Source organism: Protopterus annectens, chromosome 1.part0 (assembly GCF_019279795.1).
Source record: "Protopterus annectens isolate FY-2018-M chromosome 1.part0, PAN1.0, whole genome shotgun sequence".
In the NCBI taxonomy this organism is placed as follows: domain Eukaryota; kingdom Metazoa; phylum Chordata; order Ceratodontiformes; family Protopteridae; genus Protopterus; species Protopterus annectens.
In genome coordinates, this window is record NC_056725.1 from 1081998966 (window position 1) to 1082021749 (window position 22784).

Here is a 22784-nt window from a genome sequence, read left to right on the forward strand (position 1 = left end):
TGGTCAGGCTTATAGGGTGATAGTTCCCGGGGTCTGTTGTGGCTCCACCTTTGTGGACTGGAATAACCATTGCTGTACACCACTCTCTGGGTACATAGCCTGTAGAGAGGCTGAATTTGAACAGCGTGTTTAGATGAGGAGTAGTTCATTTTTGAGCTCATGTAGGACACAGCCTGAGACCCCGCCCGGTCCCACTGATGCTGTGTTTTTGGCTTGCAGAGGGCAGTTTTAACCTGAGTGTCTGTGATTTCAGGGGGTCTACATTCTTCTGGTATGGTTATGGGCCTTTTTGGGGGTGAGGGGGGGGAGTTTGCACTGAACCTGTCTGCCAGAATGGTGGTGATATCGGTCGATTCAGTGTATTTTGTGTCATTCTGCACTAACTCCGAGCAGATCTGAGAATTGCCACTTAGATTCTTGACATAGCTAAAGAATGCCCTGTGGTTATCTTTGGAGTCCTTGGCAATTTTTTCTTTCAAAGCTAGCCTTGGATGATTATATGAGGGATCATAATTTCTTGCTGATTCTGATCAGGGATGGCTTCCCTTTTTGGGAGTTTACTCTTTTCTGTACTAGTTTCCTCCTTCTATTGTATAGCTTGTTTATGGCAGGGGTCCACCATACTGATTTCCTTTGCTTGGAGGAGTGACTCTTGGTTTTGCTTGGGATAGCATGATCCATGCATTTTTGTAGATGCCCGTAGAGTGCATTAGTAAAGGATTTTGCAGCTTGGACAGCGTTATCTTTTAGCATGGGGGCTTTGAAACTTTCCACCTCAGACTTAAGTAACATGAAGTTTGCTTTTGAAAAGTTTTTCATGGTGGTTTCCTTGGCTGGGGGTGGGGATGAAATGTAGATGTCCAGAGTGATTAGTTTATGGTCAGAGCTAACCAGCAAAGGGTTGTCATCCGGTGTGGAACACTGGTCGCCCAGGTTGGTGATGACCAGGTTCAATATGTTGTCACTTCTGGTGGGGGTGTTGACCAGTTGATATAGGGTATTTGAGTTTATAAATTATAGGAAATGTTGGGCAATGGAGTTAGTACTTGAGTAGTTCTCCCAGTTAATGTTTGGGTAATTGAAAGCACTCAATATTAGGGTGTTTGGTAGGACCTTTATGTTTCCCAGTGTTTCCAGAAACATGGAATGGGGGTCCTGGGAAAGGGTAGGTGATCTGTAGCAAGCTGCAATTTGAATCACAGCTTTACTCATTGTTAGTTGCACGTGGATGATCTCAGAAGCATCGTGCTGTGCCACCAACCTGGAGGTGTGGGTATCCTTGATGAATATGGATATGCCCCCACCTTTTGTATTTCAGCCTGGGTTCTGTGGCCAAAATGTATGGTATGAGTTGTAGCCTGGTAGTGCTGGGGTGCTATCTGGAGCCTTAAACCAGGTTTCTGTTACTGTACATATATTAATTTTCTCCATACTGAGAAGTGCCTCGAATGCATGCATTTTGAGGTATAGACTTCTGGCATTGAGTAGCATCACCCTCAGTTTTTTGTTACTTGTGCTATTTTTGGTGGTGCGTTTGTCTTTTGATCCTTGCCTAAAAAAGGCGCTATGGGGGTGGCAAGAGCCTTGGCCAGTATTCAAAAGCCTAAGGCTGACAGGTGCAAGCCATCTCTAGTGAAGCAGCGTGGCTTGTCGAGCATGTCATCCCAGGTAGAAAGACACTTTATCCCCTTTCAATGACACCAGAAGGTTAGCCATTTGTTGAAATTGATAATTTTTTCTTTATACCGTAGTATCATTCTCGGTGAGGGAAAGATGCTACTCAGGGTCAGGGTCATACCGGCCTGAGTTAAGTGATCAGAGAGCTTTTCCATGTCTCTTTTCATGTAGTCCAGGGAGGTATGGCTCAGGTCATTCACACCAACATGGACAATGACAAATTCGTATTTGTATTTGTTCTGGAGTGACCTGAATGCTTGTGGTATGTGGCAGATCCTGGCACCCAACAGGCAGCTAACAGTAACCTTCACCTTGTTCAGCCTAGTGAGTGGGACGTCAGTGTGCCTGACTATAGAGTCACCGATTACTAGTGTGTTGGGAGTGTTCCTTTGCCTTAAGGGCTGTGATTGCATGGCACACTGGTTTTGTGAAGTATGTGTTTCATGGTTTGTGTTGGGGGGGGATGAAGGTTGCTTGGATGTCTGTTTTCGAGGTCTCTGTTGCTTTTTCATATTTTTATTTAGAGTCTCCAAGTATGTTTTTGTGTATTTGTGTGTGTTTTTTGCCGGTGCTGGTTTTATAATTCTATGTGAGACTGGTGGTGTGATGCAAGTAATTCCCTTCTCCTCTTGATTGGCTGATCCAGTCTTGGGTTGAGAGAGCTTAGCCTCCAGTTTGGCTGTATAATTGCATCTCTCGCATGTATTAGTGTTTGGTGGTAGGAGGAGAGGGTTGTCTGTGTACATAGGCAGTTGTAGCATTGCCTAAAAATGCCCAGATTCACCAGTTGGACTGGAGATTACACCTGAAACTGCACTGTAATATTACATATCATGTCACTGCTGCTGACCTTAGATATCATGTGTGTTTAATTTTACAGCTTGGTTATGAGTGAGGCAGGCAAATAATCTCCAGAAATTATACAATTCTTTTTTTTGTTTTCAGTGTAGAGAGTTTAAATTAATACACATGAACGCACACACACACACACACACACACACACACACACACACACACACACACACACACACACACACACACATAATATATATATGTGTGTGGATCTCCTTCAAAATGTTGACTTACCATTTAATCGACATTCAAAACAGTGAGACGAAATTGTTACATGTTTACAGTCACAAATTCCAGGAATGTGATATTTCATCTAGGAAAGTAACGACTTGGCCACCATGGTGAACTTTGTCCTTTCTCCACTGTAGTACAATCTCAGAGTTGGTATATTTAGGTAATGGGATGTGGGGGAGGTGCAACCCCCTACATGGGGGTGGAGTGGGGTGGGGGGGTGAAGCCCCCAACTTCGGTAGGTGTAATTTGCTTCCATTTGTAATGTTATCATTAGTGGCCAAGTGGATACTTTCCTGGAAAGGAAATACGATGTTCCGATAGTTTGTTATTGTAAACATGCAACATTTTTGTCTTTCTTGTTGAACATCAATGAAATGGTAAGTCAATGGATATTTATTAAATACACACAGACACAGACACACACACACACACACACACACACACACACACACACACACACACACACACACATGCATGCGCACACACACACACACACACACACACACACACACACACACACACACACACACACACACACACACACACACACACACACACACAGTCTCATTTTTCAAATCCTTTGCATGTGCCAAAAAAAAAAAATTCTTCCCACACTTTCCCAGACTACATATAGCTATTTAACATACCCCTTCACATTATCAGAAGTATGCAAGGATTAATTTTGATGAATACAATTTTCCTGCATGAGTTTCCTGAAGTCATTTTAAGAATTGATTACATTGTGTTCTCACATCATTCCTGCTTACCTTAAAAGCAATAATACAGGTATCCTTAAAGTCTGGTATCAATTGTAATTAACATCCATTACAGAACATTTTGCTTCTTAGTAATGCATAAAATGGAACATGAATTAACTAAATGATGGTGATGATGACAATGATGAAGGAAGACTTATCAGATGACCAGTAATCTGATTAACATCTGGGCAAACTCTATATAGTCTGCATCTGGAATAGCAGCTTAGGTGTAGTTATTACTCAGAAGTAGCTTGCTTTCTGTTCTGAAACTTGGGTTGGCATGGCAAATTGTATTGCATTTCCTGTTATAATCAAACCCAAAACTGCTCTAGCTTAAATATTACTGACTCTGCTATGCTCACAATTAATTTATACATGGAGTTTTCTGGAACTTTATTTTCTACTCATTCACAAATATATCTCTTGATCTCAGTCATAAAAAAAATTATTCTGGATTCTCCAAGACTTTTATGAAATATTAAACCAGACCCTTCATGCACATGGTCTCCATGGTGTGCAATATGCTTCTTGTTGCTGCCTAGAAACTCTGTTCAGTTTGGAATTTAAAACAGAAATTGTTTTCATTTCTTGAAATGACCTTTAGTGGCCATAAGTCTTACCGATATCAATGGCAGTGTGTCTGTCAGACACTATGGTATGAGTCTGGCAGCTGCTGTTTATCATTTTGCATCTGCATTTTACTGTCCAGCTGTCAAGCATTTCATGTGTAGTTACTTGGTCTTACCATTATAAACCAAATTGATCCTCTTTATACCTCATTAAATAGTTGTATCTTGACTAATATTCCTCTTACTTTGTTTCTCTCATGTTAAAGCTGATATTGATGGTTGCCTCTTCACCTTGCTGATTTTCGCATGAAGTGAGAAAGCATTAATAAGGAATTATTTATTGAATACTAGACTGATATGCAGCCTCATGTAAGTTTTAATTGTCCCAGAAATTACCTTTCCAGCCTAGGGTATGAAAAGATATCCCATAGGTATCCAGTTTATATCCATTCCTGAGCCATTAGTCATTATACATTTATTAATTAATTCTGTTCATGTGTGCTAGAAAAGAAAGGAGTTTCCTCATACCATTATTATGGCACCATGTTTTTCAAATTAGCTAGCTACAGCTTGCCTTTTTTTTCTTTTTGAGCAGACGTGCCCGACAAACTGAATGGGTTACATTGTCAGTAACTGACATTATGGTGTATTGTTGATCCTCCATCTGCATCCATTGCTTGTTAATTTTTGTCTGAAATATGACTTGACCACACATTTGATACAAAAAATGCACTAACCCTATTTTCTGATACTATGACATGGTTTTCCAAATTTGGACTATAAAATCACATTTTTGTAGGGCTAAATAAGAATGAGTGAAATGGAAGCATGAGATAATGGACATAGTTCAGCAATTTCAATTACAGAAACAAGTTGGAACCTTCTACTTCTACAAGCAGCCATCAAATAACAAAACAGCTTAACAATATATAAGGTATATTTATAAACCAAGAAAAACATTTATTAAACTTAAAATGTTTCAGGGAAATGTCCATTATTAATGTCATATAAAACCACTTAAAATGCAAAAATATAGCCTTTTATATCAGGCCAATTACCAAAATGACTAAATGATTACCTCATAAAAAAGGTGTATTAGCAATGAATTAATTACGAGTAATGGAGTGTTGATAGAAAAAATGTGCTTATCTAATTTAAAACCATTTGATACTGTTAAAGGATACATTTTAATAGAATTTTCATTTTCTGGATTCCAAGTCTGCGACATATATTTATTATATTATATTATATTATATTATATTATATTATATTATATTATATTATATTATATTGACATTTTTTTTGATATTTGGTGGCATTTTGTACAATTACATTGAAATTTCATTTTTTTTTTGTTTAGATTTATCTGTCATTGGATTGGCATGAGGCTTCAATATGACACAGGAGTTAAAATTGACATACAAATAATTTTGAAAGATAGTCTCAATAGCACACATACTTGGGGACTGTCAAATTTTATTGGCAGTTGTTCCTTTAAGAATACAGAAAAAAAGTGTTTTCATTTGCACGGTGGTAACTGTAAAACACTATAGCAATCTTGGTGCTTTGATGGAATTTTGTCACTCTTCAATGCAAACACTGATAACTGCAAAAAATGTCAAAAAGTAAATGCAATCTTTAATACATAAAAACAAACTGCAAATCCTATTACATCTAAAAGCCCCACTGCATCACTTATTGGAGTAAGAAGTATCCCTTCTGTGTATTGATCTACTATCTCAGGATCACTATATCTTGAAGAAGAGGAGAAACTCCAAGATACATCAGTTTCAGAATTAGGAAGTACAGTGAGGGCTATACACATCTTAATATCTACTTAGGAAGGTCCACATATCCTCCCATGTCCCTGTGGGGCCATCCTTACTCACTCTGACCCTTTACAATATCCTGCGCACTCTGAACTCTTCAAGTGTCTCTTGAGCATCAAAATTAATAGTGAGTTATTTTCTGCCTATATCTCTGCCTTCCTGGCTGATGATCTTTGTTTGGCACAAGTGGTTTTGGCTCAGCTAAGATAAGCAGCACACACTGGGAAATAGCAAGGCTTGCAGCAAGTGACAGCATCATTGTAGACTGCAAAGATTGACAGCATCATTGTAGACTGCAAAGATAAGGTGTTATTCTGACTTGAATCTTTAGATGGCATAGACCTGCCTGAAATTCTGACTATGAAACTCAAATAGACAAGAGGAGAAATCATTAGCATAACTCATTTTACATTGTCTCTCATTTTTGTCTTATTATAAGTTCATATGCTTATGCCTAGTTGCAACCATCACACCTTACCATAAATGGCCTTTATGAATCTAGCCTTTACAGTGGAAATGCAAGGACAGTGCTGATGGCCTTTATGTTCTCATTTAGTGACTATGAATAGCACCAAAATACTTTACATAATGTGCTAGTCAGCTTTGTTTAAGATTCATTCACATCTATACTATAAACATCAAAAAGTATCCTTAAAATGTTCACTTGCATACTTGACTGCACCTATTCTAACTACATGGAAACATGCTTCCACATAAGTGCTGTCAACGTAGCTTGTTTGCTAATATAACAGAGGGGGTGTTCCAGAATGCTAGAGTGCATAATCTGCATCCACACCAAAATGTTAAGAAGGAAGTAGATTTCCTATCAGAAGTAATGCACTCCCATTGTATTGTCAAGTCAATTCATAGGAAATTATGCTGGGGGCAGAGATTGAATTAGAAAAAGTAGACTGAAAATCATTTAAGGGGATGAGAAAGTGAAATCATTTTCCACCTTATTTAAAGAGACTATTATATCTATTCAAACATACTGCATTATAAGGTATGTGGAATAATAGGTAAAACAACTGTTGTTTTTGTAAGCCAATATCTATAAAAAGAAAAGAAGCAAGGTAGACTGCATATTGTAGATTTTTGCAAAAATTAGAGATGACAAATTAATTCTATAGACTGATAGAGGTTGTATAAATTAAAATGGTTTTCCCCAAAATTATACTGTGCATGCAGTAAAAAAAAATGTGCAAGGCCAAACAACAGTTTTCAAAATAATATGGCTTGCTTTGCAAGAACAGTTAAGTGATGACCATTTATTAAAATATTTCTTGTAAATGTTCAGCTTAGATATTAATAACATATAGCTGTGGGCTTACTGTAAATGGCATCGTGTTATAGAAAAAAGGAAGTTACACTGAACATCTCAGACAGAAACTTTGCATTACAGAGACTTTCTGTGAGCTTTCAGATGCAGAAATAATTGAAATAAAATACAGACACTTTAAGTGATGCAAAGATGACGTGGAGAGACTTTTTGTGAAGTCTTCAGATACAGCAAGGAAGGAAATAACCAAAGAAGGACATAAAACAAAAATATTTGTCATTTCAACAGAAACTGTCCAGGCTAGAAACAACCAATGGACTTTTTCATGACAAAAACAGAAACCAGAACAAGTCACAAGGACATTAAAAATAACAATGTTTGACATTTAAAAGAGTATATAAACTGGACAGTATTTTTCACTCTTTAGTGACGTCTGTGACTGAGTGTACATCGGTCATTACTTCGGGCTCTAGCCGTGTTATAATAGAATTGAAATAACTCTGACAGTGTTAACTGTTTGGCAAGAATTTGTACTAAAATGCAAATAAATATTAACAGATACAGTAGTACGGTGTCTGTCTGGTCACTGCTAATAATACGGAAAAGAAAACTTTAAAGATAAGGAACTAATTACAGATAGATTTGATTATCTTGCACAGATGAGCTATAATGCCCTTAAAAGTGTTCCAAGATGCTTTAGACACCTGATACTGCAATTTGTAAGTTTATTTACATAAAGGAAAAAAGATGTTTGGTGGTCGAATACATTGTCTCAAGAGAATCGTTTCATTATACATCATTCATTCCCATTCACAATAATGGAGTTACCTTCCTCTGAGTTACGTTGACAGAAAAGTAGACCTGATTTCTTGACTAAAATGAATTGTTTGTATAATTCCTGAAGATACTTTATGGCCTCACCCTCTAGCAGCTACCACCAATAACAAAGTCGCTGCCTAGACATTAAATACAGAAGGATGTATCCTTAGCAAAGCAAAATTTCTCATTGAGGTAGAAACAATAGTCTGTACAGATCTTGCAAGTTATGGTAAAGACAGCAGTTGCCTCAGTGGGGCCAAAGATAATCTTTAGGGTAATGCTCCATTTGCCCATTAGAATGCAATGGGTAGAACGGAACTTGTTTAAAATATTTATCTGAATTTAAAAGCTATTTTCCCAAAAGCTAAAACATGAATCTTAAATATCAGCTGTTAAAAATGTATCATTTTCCTCATTTTGAAGGTTTGTTATGTACAAGCTGGCCACATCTGGATTATGAGTAAAGAAATCTTTCAACAGATGGCTAAAACTGCTATGTTAAGAAATCCTTAAAACAACTTTCTGTTTGTTAGTTTAAAATATTTTGGTAAATAATAACAGGCTATTAGAATAATTGGAAACAGAATAGGCAAAAATCTTAAATTGTCTCATTAATCATACCCGTATTTTATAATTCATACACCATATTGTATAATTCATACACCGTATTCTATAATTCATACAATCTGTGATACACTTTCCTTGATAGGTCAGTACTTGCATCTGCAGCATAAAATTAATTCACAAAAAGTGTCACATGTAGGTGGCCACAGAAGCTTGTTGTACCACAGTACTACACATTATTGTGATCATGGCATCATTCCTACTCTCTGTGATTTTCATGTACTGCTGAAAATCCTCACACATACCCTGGATGACCTTGACCATTTCTAGCTCTCTGTGTAACAATACTCTAAGCTCTAATGATAAAACAGCACATTTTTGTTTGTCAGTGAATGTTTTACGTGATTCTTGGGGTAGCTGCGAAAAATCGCTGTACCTGGCTTCCCTTTGCAAAGGTGTCCCTGTGGACATTGTTACCTCTGGATGCCTGCTGTTATCCTCAAAGTGTTCATCTGAGTTTGGAGATACTGGTGTTGACATCCATGGGTTTTCTTCCTGTACAATCCTGACTGTAATGTCAGCATGTGCTTGACTTTGTGTTGCACTGTCACTTCCTGAAAAGTTACTAGAATGTTGTGGGGTGTGAGATCATGTCATTAAACTTGGTGACTGTGCCACTTAACTCAGGTTGTCTGATAAATATAACTACATTGTCATGATCAACATCTTCAGCAGAAATTCCGATGCTGGTATGCTTCACATTTATTGGTATAATAGAACTGTTTGTTTTTGCTGCTGACCCTGTAAAAATGAATTGAATGCATTACCAATAAAGAAGTGACATATGCTACTGCATGCTGAGTAAGGAGGTATGGAGGACACTTAATATATACCCTCATTATGTGCAGGAGGGTCACCTGTTGTAATTGTTGTGTGGTAAACATAATCATTCCATGTCAGCATTTAACCCTGTATATAAATGCATGTTACTGCTTTTAAACTGACCCTCTTGAGAAGATGTATTTCCTGCTGCTGACATTAATAACAGCTAGTGTCCAGACCACCACCTCTGATTATTGCAGTCCCATCACCATCTGTGTCACAGTCATCCTCATGAATGGAGAGAAGATATTCCTCTCTGGTATTAAAGGCATAAGTGAAGTCCACATAAGTACTGGTATGAGCAATTGCATTCTGCCTTGCCATTGCTGTGAAACATCCTACCATATAATTTCCCCTTTTTTGCATTGTGTTAATGTGCAGGTCCTTCCACCAACAGCCTTCATATTTATAACCCCTTGATTCCAGGCCATTGCATTCTCACCTTGTTTGTGCCTTATTTTTCCAAAAATACATTTTCTGCATGTCCTAATGACCTCAAGTATAAAACAATCCTCTCTCTGCTTTGATCATTGGTTTGCATCATCACTGTACCTAAAATAATATGCTACAGTCATTCGCAAAAAGTTTGATGTAATGATCAATCAAACAACACAGTGTAAGCTTGCCTGCTATCATCACAAAAAATAAATAAATAAATAAATGTACAGAGCCTATGTGACACAAAGCCCATAAATATATTCTAGTGCAGACTCTCAGTCCTGCCAAGTAATGTTTGGATTATTACGGATACATTCATATTAGCTGTATGTTAACATATGCATTCTTCTCCTTCTACTTTCTTGTATTCATAATATTGTCACGTTTAATAAAGCAGTGACAGTCAAACCTCTCCTAGTAAAGCCACGTGAATGTTGTGCCAACAAAACACATTTGACACATTTAAGTATTTCTCAATTAAATCACTGCATTTCTACTACGTGTGCACTATCATTAAATTATAACAAAATGTACTTATCTTTCTCAGTGATCGCTATGTGTTTCCACTGCTAATATAATGAATTTCCATTTAAAAAAGACAATTTTACAGTATTCACATAACTCATCCATCTGTATCACATCCGTAAAGCAAAGATTTCTTCAATCCAGTAATGCAACATTATTTTGAACAATCTGATATTTGTTTGTTTGTCCTTTGGCTTTTCCTGGTTACGGGTCACCACAGTGGATCTCCAGTCCGCTAGTGATTGGCAGTAGATTTTCATGGACGCCGAGGTGCCAGCTCGACATCCAACCTTCAATGAAGGCACGCCCATTTATGCATGTCTTTCGAATACCTGGGGAGGACATGCAGACTCCACACAGAAAGCACTCCCTGCGCTCCAGTCAAGAATCGAACGGGAGAACCTCTTGCTGTGAGGCAACAACACTACCATTGCACCACCGTGGCCATTTTGAAAAAATCTAATATTAATTTGCAATATTTCTAATATTTATTGTTTACTTTAAAAAAAGTTTGCAGATTCCTAAGCAATTTTCTGCCAAACTTGAATAATGACAAGTAAATATGGTGCTGTTAAACTTATTCATGTAAATTATGGGTCATTTGCATATGTGGTATGCAAATAAAGCCCTTTAAAGCTTATATCTGTGAATTACAGTAATTCACAAATATGTAAGCCAACTAATCCACTTAAAGAGGCCTTGGATATTCATGAATGCAGCCTTGGGGAACTTGTGACTGCACTGGGGACAGAGACAGCATCTACAGCAGTCCTCACCAATCCGTAGAAGCTCCAGGAATACATGGATAATCCCAGTCTCTAAAGTGAAATATTTAGAAAAGGGAAAATGGTGTCATATGTCTGTCAGTTTGCACAACCTTGAAACATATTCCCTGTGCATCCACCATCATTTGGCACACCTTATCACCATAATGCAATCAGCATTTACTAAAAGTTGACACTGGTATTCTCAGTAGGATTTGCTCCAGCAAAAATGAATAAACAAACAAACAAAATCAATACTGCCGCTACATTGCAAACTGAACGTATAAAGAAATTATTACTTACCGAAGTCTAATACTACAAAAAAGTAGCAATAATAAGACGCACAAGCAATAACTGTAACATAAAAACTGATGATTTTATACATAACTTTTATCCACCATTTTAATGAAATATTAAAGTATTTCCTTAAAAAATACATAGGTGGCAAAGCATTTTTGGTGAAACCAAACAATAATAACAGTACCATGTCTAATGCCCCTGCCTAACTGGATTTGGTTAGAGAGATGTCCACAGAGGGAGTGTTTCTACACCTGTGCACCACAGCACTGCTCATACATTTCTTCGTTCTTGGTTCTGGCATTTCCAGTGATAGCAACACCTCTAAAGGCATGAGGCCTCTGCTTTGACCTGGTCTAACAAGAAGACCAAGATAAAAATCTTTACATTCTTAGGGATTTGGATCGGGATAAACTTGAGTCTTGCATAACAGGTTTGTTCTGGAAAAAGACTGACATCTGGCTGAAGATGGGAAAGTACCAGGATCACCCACTCTGGACCTCAGTGCAAAACCTAGGTACAATGACCTACAAAAGCGTAAGCCTGAACAACTGACAGAATGAGTAGACCAGATGATGATAAGAAAGTCAGAATTCTATGGTAAATATCCTTTCTTTGATCATATCAAACGTAGGTTTAAAAATAAACTATAGAAATGTTGCATAAATAAAGGTATATTCTAGAAAAAATTATGTGTAACTGCAAACATGTATCTATTATGTAGTTATAATGCACAGAAAAACATAAAACATACCTGTATACAGAACTGCATCTGTATACAGCTATGATTTTTTTATGATAATATTTTGTGTGTCAATGCAAATGTATATAGATAAGTAAAGAAATGTATGTAAGAATATATATATATATATATATTTATATATATATATATATATATATATATATATATATATATATAGAGAGAGAGAGAGAGAGAGAGAGATAGAGATATAAAGCTATATAGATATAAAATCCGGATGCACATCTTTATGAATACACTTAAAATTATTTTTCTCATATGTGTAAATGCATTTATACACACAGGAAAATATTTGCATTGCCACATAATTTTATGTACAGTAGGTATTACCTTAGTACTTGAACTACAGCAAGACAATTTTTGTAAAAAAAAATGATTTTGTTTGTGTAGGCCAAGAAATATTATTTAGTATTATAATCGTATAAGACAGCTATTTATTCCACAATACTAACTGCATGTGCAAGATGGTTAAACTGAGTTAGGCACCACAACCTAGTCAGCGTGGAAATTGGTGGAGGGGATAGAGGTGCAAATGCCCAGCACATAGATTTGTGAGATGACCAGCTATATTAGTTCTATATGCATTTTTAAACAATTCCCTTATATGCCTACACTTACTAAGCAGAACGTTTTCAAAGAACACATTGCTGTCATGACATATATGTGCTGCACAAAGAAAGAAGGGAATGTAAAAGTCCACCAATATCGACATAATTCGTCTGAAAAAGTAATATCCCATAAACAAATGTTTGATTCATACACTGTGGATGTCTGAAAACAGCAGGAATTATGTCAAATTAATATTATTTTTCTTTAAATTCCTGCATGTTGTGCTATGCGCCACAATGTGCAAACATTTAACATAAAAATAAAAAAATTGTAAAAGAACCGTGTAATGTACTCTGGACAAAAGTACCATAAGACCTTGTCTCGGGTCTGCTCAATCATCCTGCCATGCTGTTAACCAGTTTACATGGCTATGAACTGTGTAGTTTCTAGGCTGTCAGCACAAATAGTATGCAAATGAGGGGTAAATGCCATGGATGTGTTGAATTGCTAAAGGGAGCAACCATTTATGGATACCCACTTTGTGTAGTCTCCGACATGGAGTTTATATTCCCAGTGGATGAGAATGACATTGGGGAGGGTGTTATGTCAGTTTTAGGAATTTGTTTGTGCTTAGTGCACATGTTAGCACAGTGCAGCACTTGCTGCAAATGGTTTGGTCATTGCTTAGCTTGTCTGCATGATCAGATTACCCATGTCCCAGTCATGAGTTAAACAGCTATAAATGGAAACTGGATATATTCAATTAATATGCAGTTTTGTATAGTTCTGCTGCACAATGTTGTGCACAGCGCAGAATCATACACACTAAAGTAGGGCCTTTAAATCATGTCAGTTTTATCCTAAGCAGATGAACTGCATCACAATTAGCCAATCCCACATTGTGACCTAATCCAGAACTGTATAAAGTATGCATACACCCTACATCCTGACTTTCCCTCAAGACTCTGAAGCATTGAAGTAGAGACTTGGAATTTTTAACTGACATAATGCTAGAGGCTGCTGGAGTGATTCTACATCTGTATGTGCTAGAGACCTAAGCCAGTGCTGCTGGTGGCAGTGCTGATGACAATAGGCCTAGGCCAAGAAGGAGAAGGAGAACAGTGTTCAGGCCCAGGGTAACCTTCCAGGAACTACATGAGCTGGAGACTGTAGAGTGCTACAGGATGGACAGGGATATATTACAAGAAGTAAGTGAGCTCCGTCGCCCTCAACTTAGAGCTAGATCTAACAGAGGGGAACCCATCCCAGTTGAAACTAAGGTATGTGTAGCCCTTTGGATACTAGCTACAGGTACTTTTTAAAAATCAGCTGGGGACATGATGGGAGTGTCACAGGGATCAGTATCCGGGATACTCCACCAATTCCTGGATGCTATGTTCCCACATGCCAATGAGCACATATCTTTTTCCGTTTCCCCTGAGGTGAGGGCCAGCAATATGCAACAGTTCTTCCATGTAGTACGCTACCCTGAAGTACTGGGTGCCATAGATTGCACTCATGTACACATCAAGGCACCAACTGGTGAGTAGGGAAGAATCTATGTTTATATAAACTACAAACCTAGCAGCAGGAATAAAATAACACAACAGAGACCAGATAATCCACTTTAATAAAAACAATCAATCTCTAGAACCTGAACTTCCAAAAAGCCTTCCAGGAGTAAAATACAATAAAAAACAATTTCCTTATATACAAAAACATGCCCTTAAACAATTACAATTAACTAATCATTCAATTAAATATAATCATATTAAATATTTCCAACAGCATTCTGTATTAAGCCCACTAGGGTCAATGTGGAATATTTTAAAATAAATAGAGCTTCTTTGCACAAATAAAACCAAAGAGTGATCCACAAGTTTTACTGTAGCAAGTTCTTTTTCTCTGACATCTCGGCCATAGCCTTCAAGGAGTAAAGAACCATAGAAACACATACATTTCATATAAAAAACTAACAGGCAATAATTAAGTAATTTATAGTGAGGAGTAAATTTACTATGCCTCCTATGTATTTAGAACGCAGGGTATTATCTATTGGGACCTCTACATGTGTTAGATGTAAGGCATGTAAGTTTGTAGTTAGGAGTTTCCCACAAATGAATAATATATTTTTTAATACATGAGACCATTTTACTTGTAATTCTGAGGGTGTTATCTACGCCCTCAGATGTCCCTGTAACCAATTTTATATTAGTGAAACAAAGAGGGCATTCAAAGTTAGATTGATGGAACATGCTAGAGATATTGTTAATAGTAAAGAAAAAAGTTCTGTTGCTATGCATTTTAAAAAAAATTCATCAGGGTAGTAATGAGGGGTTAAAAGGTACGGTGCTGGAAAAAATTAATGTTTCTTATTTTGATGCTAACAATCTTAAAAAAAACAGCTATTGTTTAAAGAGGCAATTTATATTTTAAAGTTTGGCACTTTATACCCTCATGGGTTAAATGAAGAAATGAATTGGAGAGTATTAATTTAATTATTTTATTGTTTCATTATATTGGTTTAGAATATTTTTTAAGTGTATAATTAATTGCTTACTTAATTATTGCCTGTTAGTTTTTTATATAAAATGTATGTGTTTCTATGGTTCTTACTTCTTGAAGGCTACGGCCGAGACGTCAGAGAAAAAGAATTTGCTACAATAAAACTTGTGGATCACTCTTTGGTTGTATTTGCTGCTTTCTGGTGCTTAGTGGTTGCTGTTGTTTGTTTCATCATGACCAGTGATCCATACCTTCATCTACCACGCATATTTCATGATACCATGGATGGTACTCAAATGTCCTTGGATAATTTTCTAGCCAACTCTACAGACCGCGTAGACAGTGGTCTACAACAGAGGAATGTGGCTGGCAACGTACCTACAGTGTATACAGCATGGAAGAGATGGGAAGAAGAAAGGAATAAATGCTGTTTTAATCCGTTTAACAGTGAGGGTCGGAAACTTCCATTATCTCTTAATGCAGAAAGTAAGTCTCTGATGAATTGGAAAAATGTATGTGGAAGGAGACTGCAATGTTTTTTAATCTATCTGGCTTACAGAAGTATGTTGATTTGGACATTACACCCTGTAGGTTAAGAATTTATAAAGACCATATCCTCCTGTTTAATTTAGAGAAAGAGGCTGACATTGCATTCCATAAACGTTGGGTGGCAGCTGCACATAAGTGTGCATCTAAATGGGTGAACATTCTCGTCTAATGGGACAGGGTTAGACAAAAAGAACTGGGAGCAGAAATTAAAAAGCTATGTGAGAATCTATCGGCTGGAGTTTCTGCTCATATACTTGATGATTTTCTGCTTGACATCAACACTAGATTAAGGGAATATGAGACAGGACTGGTAGAAAGAAAAAAAAGGGAAACTGCTCCAGGACTTGCGTGACTATGAGAATGGTAAAGCTTTTACCTCCAGAGCTAATATAAAAAGGTCACGTAATCACGTAAGATTCCAAAAAGAGGGTGGAGATGTTCGTTACTACAATTCTTCTTTTTCTGCTTCAGAGGGCCAGAATACTTCGTATGAAGAAAACATGGGGCATAATTCTGAGTTTCTTACCCTACCGGCAGCCCAGCATCCTGAACGATTTCAACAGACTTTTCAGTATGACTCTTCTAATTACAGAGGTGGAAAACAGGGGAGAAAATGCCAGCGTGAAACACAGGGACAAGTACAGAGAGACCAGCACCAACAAGGGGGTTTTAAAGAGGTAAATGATGACTGTTTCTCTCTTCCCTCTTCTAAGAATTATGTGGTTAATTTATCTGGACATTCATTTTCCGATCTAGAATATTCAGTTTTAAACCATGGACTGAAGTTTATACCAACTGTTTTACCACGTATGCATGATATTAAATGCGATGTCTTTAAATTTAGTAGAAAACTTCATCTAAAAAATTATTTTTACAATACTAGGGACAATATTGATATATCTATGTCCAATGATAGTCTTGATACCTCATTTGAAAGTTTTTATACTTGTAATTCAGATAGTGTATGTAATGCATACTGTAGACTGGATACTGAATATGTCACATATAAAAGCTGTTTTATGCCACCTGTCTTGAATGAAGATGTGCATTTTTCAAATTTATTGAATTTTGCTATTGAAGGTTCTTACAATGATTTTATAAAAAAATAAATCTGGAATTAAATACAATTTATCTCTGGGTGAGTGGAAAGCTTTTCAAGTGTTGAGTAAAATGCAGGATATTGTATTTAAACCTTCAGATAAAGGAAGGCTTTATCAATTAGCTCATTGCTCATCAAGGCTCAAATAAAGGCTTGTTGTAATGCACTATTTGCAATACTTGGCTATGTGTGAGGAACACTTGAGCGATAGTAGTATTTATGAAAAGACAGATATATCTGTCTACAATAATGCTATGTCTGATTATGTTGAATTATTTAAGAAAGGCCAGAGACTGGGTTATTTTTCTGAAATGGATATTAATAAGAAATTCAATGTTGAAGGCTGTAGGATGGCTTTATTCTACTGCCTTCCTAAAATACATAAAAGTCTTACATAACCCCCGGGGAGACCTATTGTTTCAGGTTGTAATTATTTTCTACATATCATAGGTCTCTTTTTACATAGTTATTTGTTACCTACAGTGAAAACTACCTTCTTATGTCTGTGACATTTTTGATTTTTTAGATAAAGTAAAGAATGTTGAGTGAAATAATCAAATGTATTGGATTACAATTGATGTAAATAGCCTCTATACAAATATCAGGCATGAATTTGGGATTGAGGCTCTTAAATTCTTTCAAGGTAATAGCCCAGTTACTGAATATATAGTTGAACTTAAACATTTTTGCTTAACTCATAATTTTTTTGAGTTTAATAGCAATTTATATAGACAAAAAACAAGGGACTGCCATGGGGGGAGCTTTTGCCCCCATGTATGCCAATTTGGCTATGGGCCTTTTTGAGACTGAATCTCTATATAGAAATATTTTTTTTCGTAGGTATGTCATTAGATATCATAGGTTTATTGATAACCTGATATTTTTAGTACAAGGGGGACAGGCTCTAGTTGAGAATTTCATTTCTGAGCTACATAGGAATAGATTATATTTAGAATTTGATAGCCTTAAAATAGGGACTAGCATTTCAGTTTTGGATGCTACACTGAATATTGTGGATGGTAAAAATTTGGATACATCAGTTAACAGAAAGTTTGATGAAGGGACACGGGATGTACATGGACAGAGTTGTCACCCCCCCATACAATGGAGGCACTGCCTTTTAGCGAAATCCTCAGGATTTCTAGACTATGTAATAATGATCATGTTTTTAAAAAAGAATTAAACAAAACTATTGAGATCTTTGGGCGAAGGGGTTATAGCAATGAGCTAATTGATAAAAGCTGTAAAAACATTTTTGAAAGTAATTACAGAAGAACAAGGGGTAGTGTCCATAAGGCATCTACTATTTCTCTTAAAAATAGGATGTGAGAACAATTTGATACCTTGTATTTTGTAACTACATACAGTTGTTTGAGTATTGAAATGATGCAACTGGTTAGGCACTATTGGGAATATTTTAATTCTCTTGGTAATGTGACAGTTTGGTTGAAAGAAAAATTGGGGTTTTCTTTCAGAAGAGGGAAAAATATTCAGAACTTTATAGTGAGGAGTAAATTTACTATGCCTCCTATGTATTATCTATTGGGACCTCTATATGTGGTAGATGTAAGGCATGTAAGTTTGTAGTTGGGAGTTTCCACAAATGCTTCTTTGCACAAATGTTTTCTTGTTAAATTCCCATTTATAGGTGAGCATTCTAACTTTTCCAGTATGTTGTATCTTTCGGCTTTTTTCCCGTTTAGGGGTCGCCACAGCAGAACTCCCGTCCGCTAAAGATTGGCAGTAGATTTTTACATACCGAGTTGCCAGTCCTGACGCACAACATTCAACGAAGGTATGCCCATTCACGCATGTCTCCACACAGAAGACACTTTAGCTGAGAATCGAACAGGGCAATGTCTTACTGTAAGGTGACAACACTACCACAGCACCACCACCGCAGCTCTAACTTTTCCAGTATAGTAGCTGTTAATCCATTAGGGTCACTATTATGACAATACATAAAATGTTGGGCCAGAGGGCTTTCAAGTTTTCCAGATTTAATGTCTCTCAAATGTTCTTGTAGTCTGGTTTTGAAAGCCCTCTTTAGTCTGCCCTACATAAAACAAACCACATTCACATCTAATAGCATATATTACACATTCTGTAAAATAGTTAAATTCTCCCCTAGTTTTAAAAGGTATACCATTTATGTACTCAAATGTAATTACATACCTGCAACTAATACACCTATTACAAGGAAAAGTTCCGTAATTACTAATCCCCTGACCTATAACATCACTTGGTCTCTTAAATTTACTATGAACAATGCTATCTTTAATGCTATGACCTCTCTTGTATGAAAACATGGGAATATGTTTCTATAATACCTTGTAAACTTTATATTTTAACAAAAAATCCCAGTAATACAACAACATTTTCACTATTTTTATGCTCGAAATATTATAGGTAGTAACAATAAAAACCTATTATGCAAATCTTTCTTAGTTTTATCCATATTAAGAGAGCCTCTATTCACTTCTCATCGACCCTTATTGGTCACACTAATTCTATCTTATATAGAGCATTCTTCACAACAGTTTCATCATATCATCTGTCTAGAAACATATTAGTAGTAGGTCTAAGTTCTTCCCTCATTTTTCTTTCATCACTACATAACCGAGAAATTCTCAGAAATTCACCATTGGGAAGTGACTTTATAGTGTGAGGGAGATGGCAACTACTCCCTAACAAAAATTGGTTGACCTCATTAAACCTTCAATGTATACTGGTATTAATAGAACCATCTACATTATCTTGACATAAATCCAAAAAAGAGACTGTAGACCCAAACTATGGGCCATCAAATTTAAGAATCTATGTTAACCACAAGGGATTCCACTCCATCAGCTATCAAGTCATGTGCAATGCTCAGGGGATTTTCATGAATGTGTATGCTGGTAACCCTGGCAGTTATCATGACTCCCATATCTGACACACATCACAGCTGTACCAGATGTTTGCTGGGGGAGATCCCGCAGTGCCATTTACTGAAGGATGCTGGCTACTCCCTGGAACTGTGGATGATGACACCCATCAGAAATGCACACACACCCACTGAAAAATTCTCTAATAAGGCATATGCACAAATTAGGAACATCACAGAGTGTGTGTTTGAGTATCTGAAGTCATGGTTCTGGTGCGTCGATATATCTGGTGGAGCCTTGTAGTATACTCCATGCATATGTGCACAAATATACACAGTATGTGCTATGCTACACAATCTGTCACTGTGGAAACAGCTGCCACAGGATCAGCAAAGGAAAGGAATACACAGCTCTCCACCAGTGCCTAGGTCACCACAACTACAATCACAGGAGGACTTAGAGGAGGAACCCCCCTGCTAATGACCCTGAAGGGAGATGTAGGCATGCTCTATATGCCCTATCTTTGGTTAAGAGACAGTGTATAGCACATTCACTAACAGCTTAGGGACCTAGGGACTAATACCTTTCTGCTACTCAACTATATATATTAAAATTGATGCCACGCAACTCACACACCCTGTATCTATCCAAGTACTGGCTGTGTACTGCTTGCATCAGATAGAGTCAGCCTTGAGCTACAGTTGTGCCAACTGCCGCAATTGCAAGGCAAGTCCATAACCTACATAGAATTGTAGTGCATTATTATGATATGTCATTGTAGCTATGAACCTGGTACATTATGCAGGTAACTATAGCAAGGAATTTGGGCAGAAATTGCATCCACATGGGACTACAGACACTTATTCCATTATCATGTCTTAATTTGTAATCCGTAGACGTCATGCATGGAATATTCATGCAGTCCTACTACAAAAGATTGCTGGTACATCATTGAAGAGAGATGTTTGAAAGTGAGGTTAAATGATAGTTAGACAGGTGTGTATCCTAATAGAACATGTGATTTGTTCCCTCACCCCTCAAAACAGCAGTGTCCCCTTGTAACTTCCATAACAGTAACTCATCTATACTATATGAGCATTTGACACAGTTAGTATGCCAAACAGGCTCAGGACAGTAATATAGAATTTGATCTTACATTGTATATGTTGGGTAACTGAGGAATAGGAATGTACATATTTATGCAGGTGACTGTGTGAAGAACAATCTCCTTTCTGTCAAGCTGCTTCTGTGGCTCAAAGGACTAAGGAAGTTAGCTTGTATATTAGTGGTCAGGGTTTTAATCTGGAGATAAGCAGATATTTGGATGTGAACTAGTAATAAGTTGTGTTTCACAGATTGTGTACTATATTATTACTAACTTCTTTCTTATATTAATTCCACATTTACCCACTGTGCTGCAGGTTTACAAACAATTTAATAAGTTTGAGTGAGCCACAGCAGTACAGAAACAGAGACAGAAGTCAGACTGCAAAACAAGCAAATCCCGGCCTGGAGTACAGCTAGGAGTGGACTGAAATCTTAGGTCATGTAATAGTAAATCTCTGATGTAAGCAATGCGCCTCCCACTTGTGCACTGTTTAACAACACACAAGCAGGTCCAAAAATGCCAACGCACATGCCTGTACACTTAGATAAGCAGAGTGCAAATCCATTGCTCCTTGTGCAATTTCTTTAAAATATACCTTCCTAATTTTTCTCATATACTTAGATTATAAATGTAACTAAATAGTAACATCCAGCCTTTATGCTGTATGCCTGTCTTTCTCTTGAGAAATGTTTAATAGTTTTGCTGTCTTTACTGGATGATACCTGTTTTGACTGTAATACTACCTGTTGATTGTTATACTACCTGTTGATTGCAATGCAAATATTTTTCTTGTAATTCTCAATGTAATGTAACTTTGTATTGTGGAGCTTTTCTCCTCGGGCCTCCACTGAAAATGGGCTCTCGAGCCCAGTGGACCTCCCCGGTCACCAAACTGGAATAAATAAATAATATATATGTATATATATATATATATATATATATATATATATATATATATATATTTGTGTATTTATATTTTATATATATATATATATATATATATATATATATATATATATATATATATATATATATATAAACATAGGCATATCATAAACACACATATTCTATATAGATATATATATATAGATATATATATATATATACACACACACACACACACACACACACACACACACACACACACACACACACACACACACACACACACACACACACACACACACACACACACACACACACACGTGTGTCTGTGTATGTCTGTAGTGCCCTACATACCCAACACATAGAGAGAAAAGCTGCGCTAAACCACAGATAATCAGATAAAATGTTGGACAAAGTACCAAAAGTAATGGCTGTGCTCTAAATAATGCACGTACAAAATGTGGAAGTGCATAGAATAACGTGTTGCATTTGGAGCAATATTGTGAAGTCTGAAGTTCAGATTTCTGGCAGTTTTCTCTAACTTCATGTCTATAGGATGCCACATTTGACAGCAAACCACAAAGTAGTGTGAAACACACATAAATATGAGTCAAACCTGTGGACGTGCTGCAAACATCTCGACAGTGGAGACTTATAGTGCCCTACCATTCCAGACCACATGTCCTCCTAAAATTGCATGTGGAAACCTTGAAAATGTATGGCATAGTATAAAAATATGTAGATATATTGTGCTACCAGCTGTTTGTATCTACACCAGCAACAACACCCATATTCAATATAGCCCCTTGTGTCTTCTGGATTTTACCACACATACATCAATAACTGAACAAGTTGTGCGATGTATAATGTTATGTCCTCCCTCCTGGACAGGGCAAATTGATTGTGACCACAGACTTACCCATCCAAATGCAAAAAGACACATAGGCTCAATACAGGCACTGCTGTCACATATTT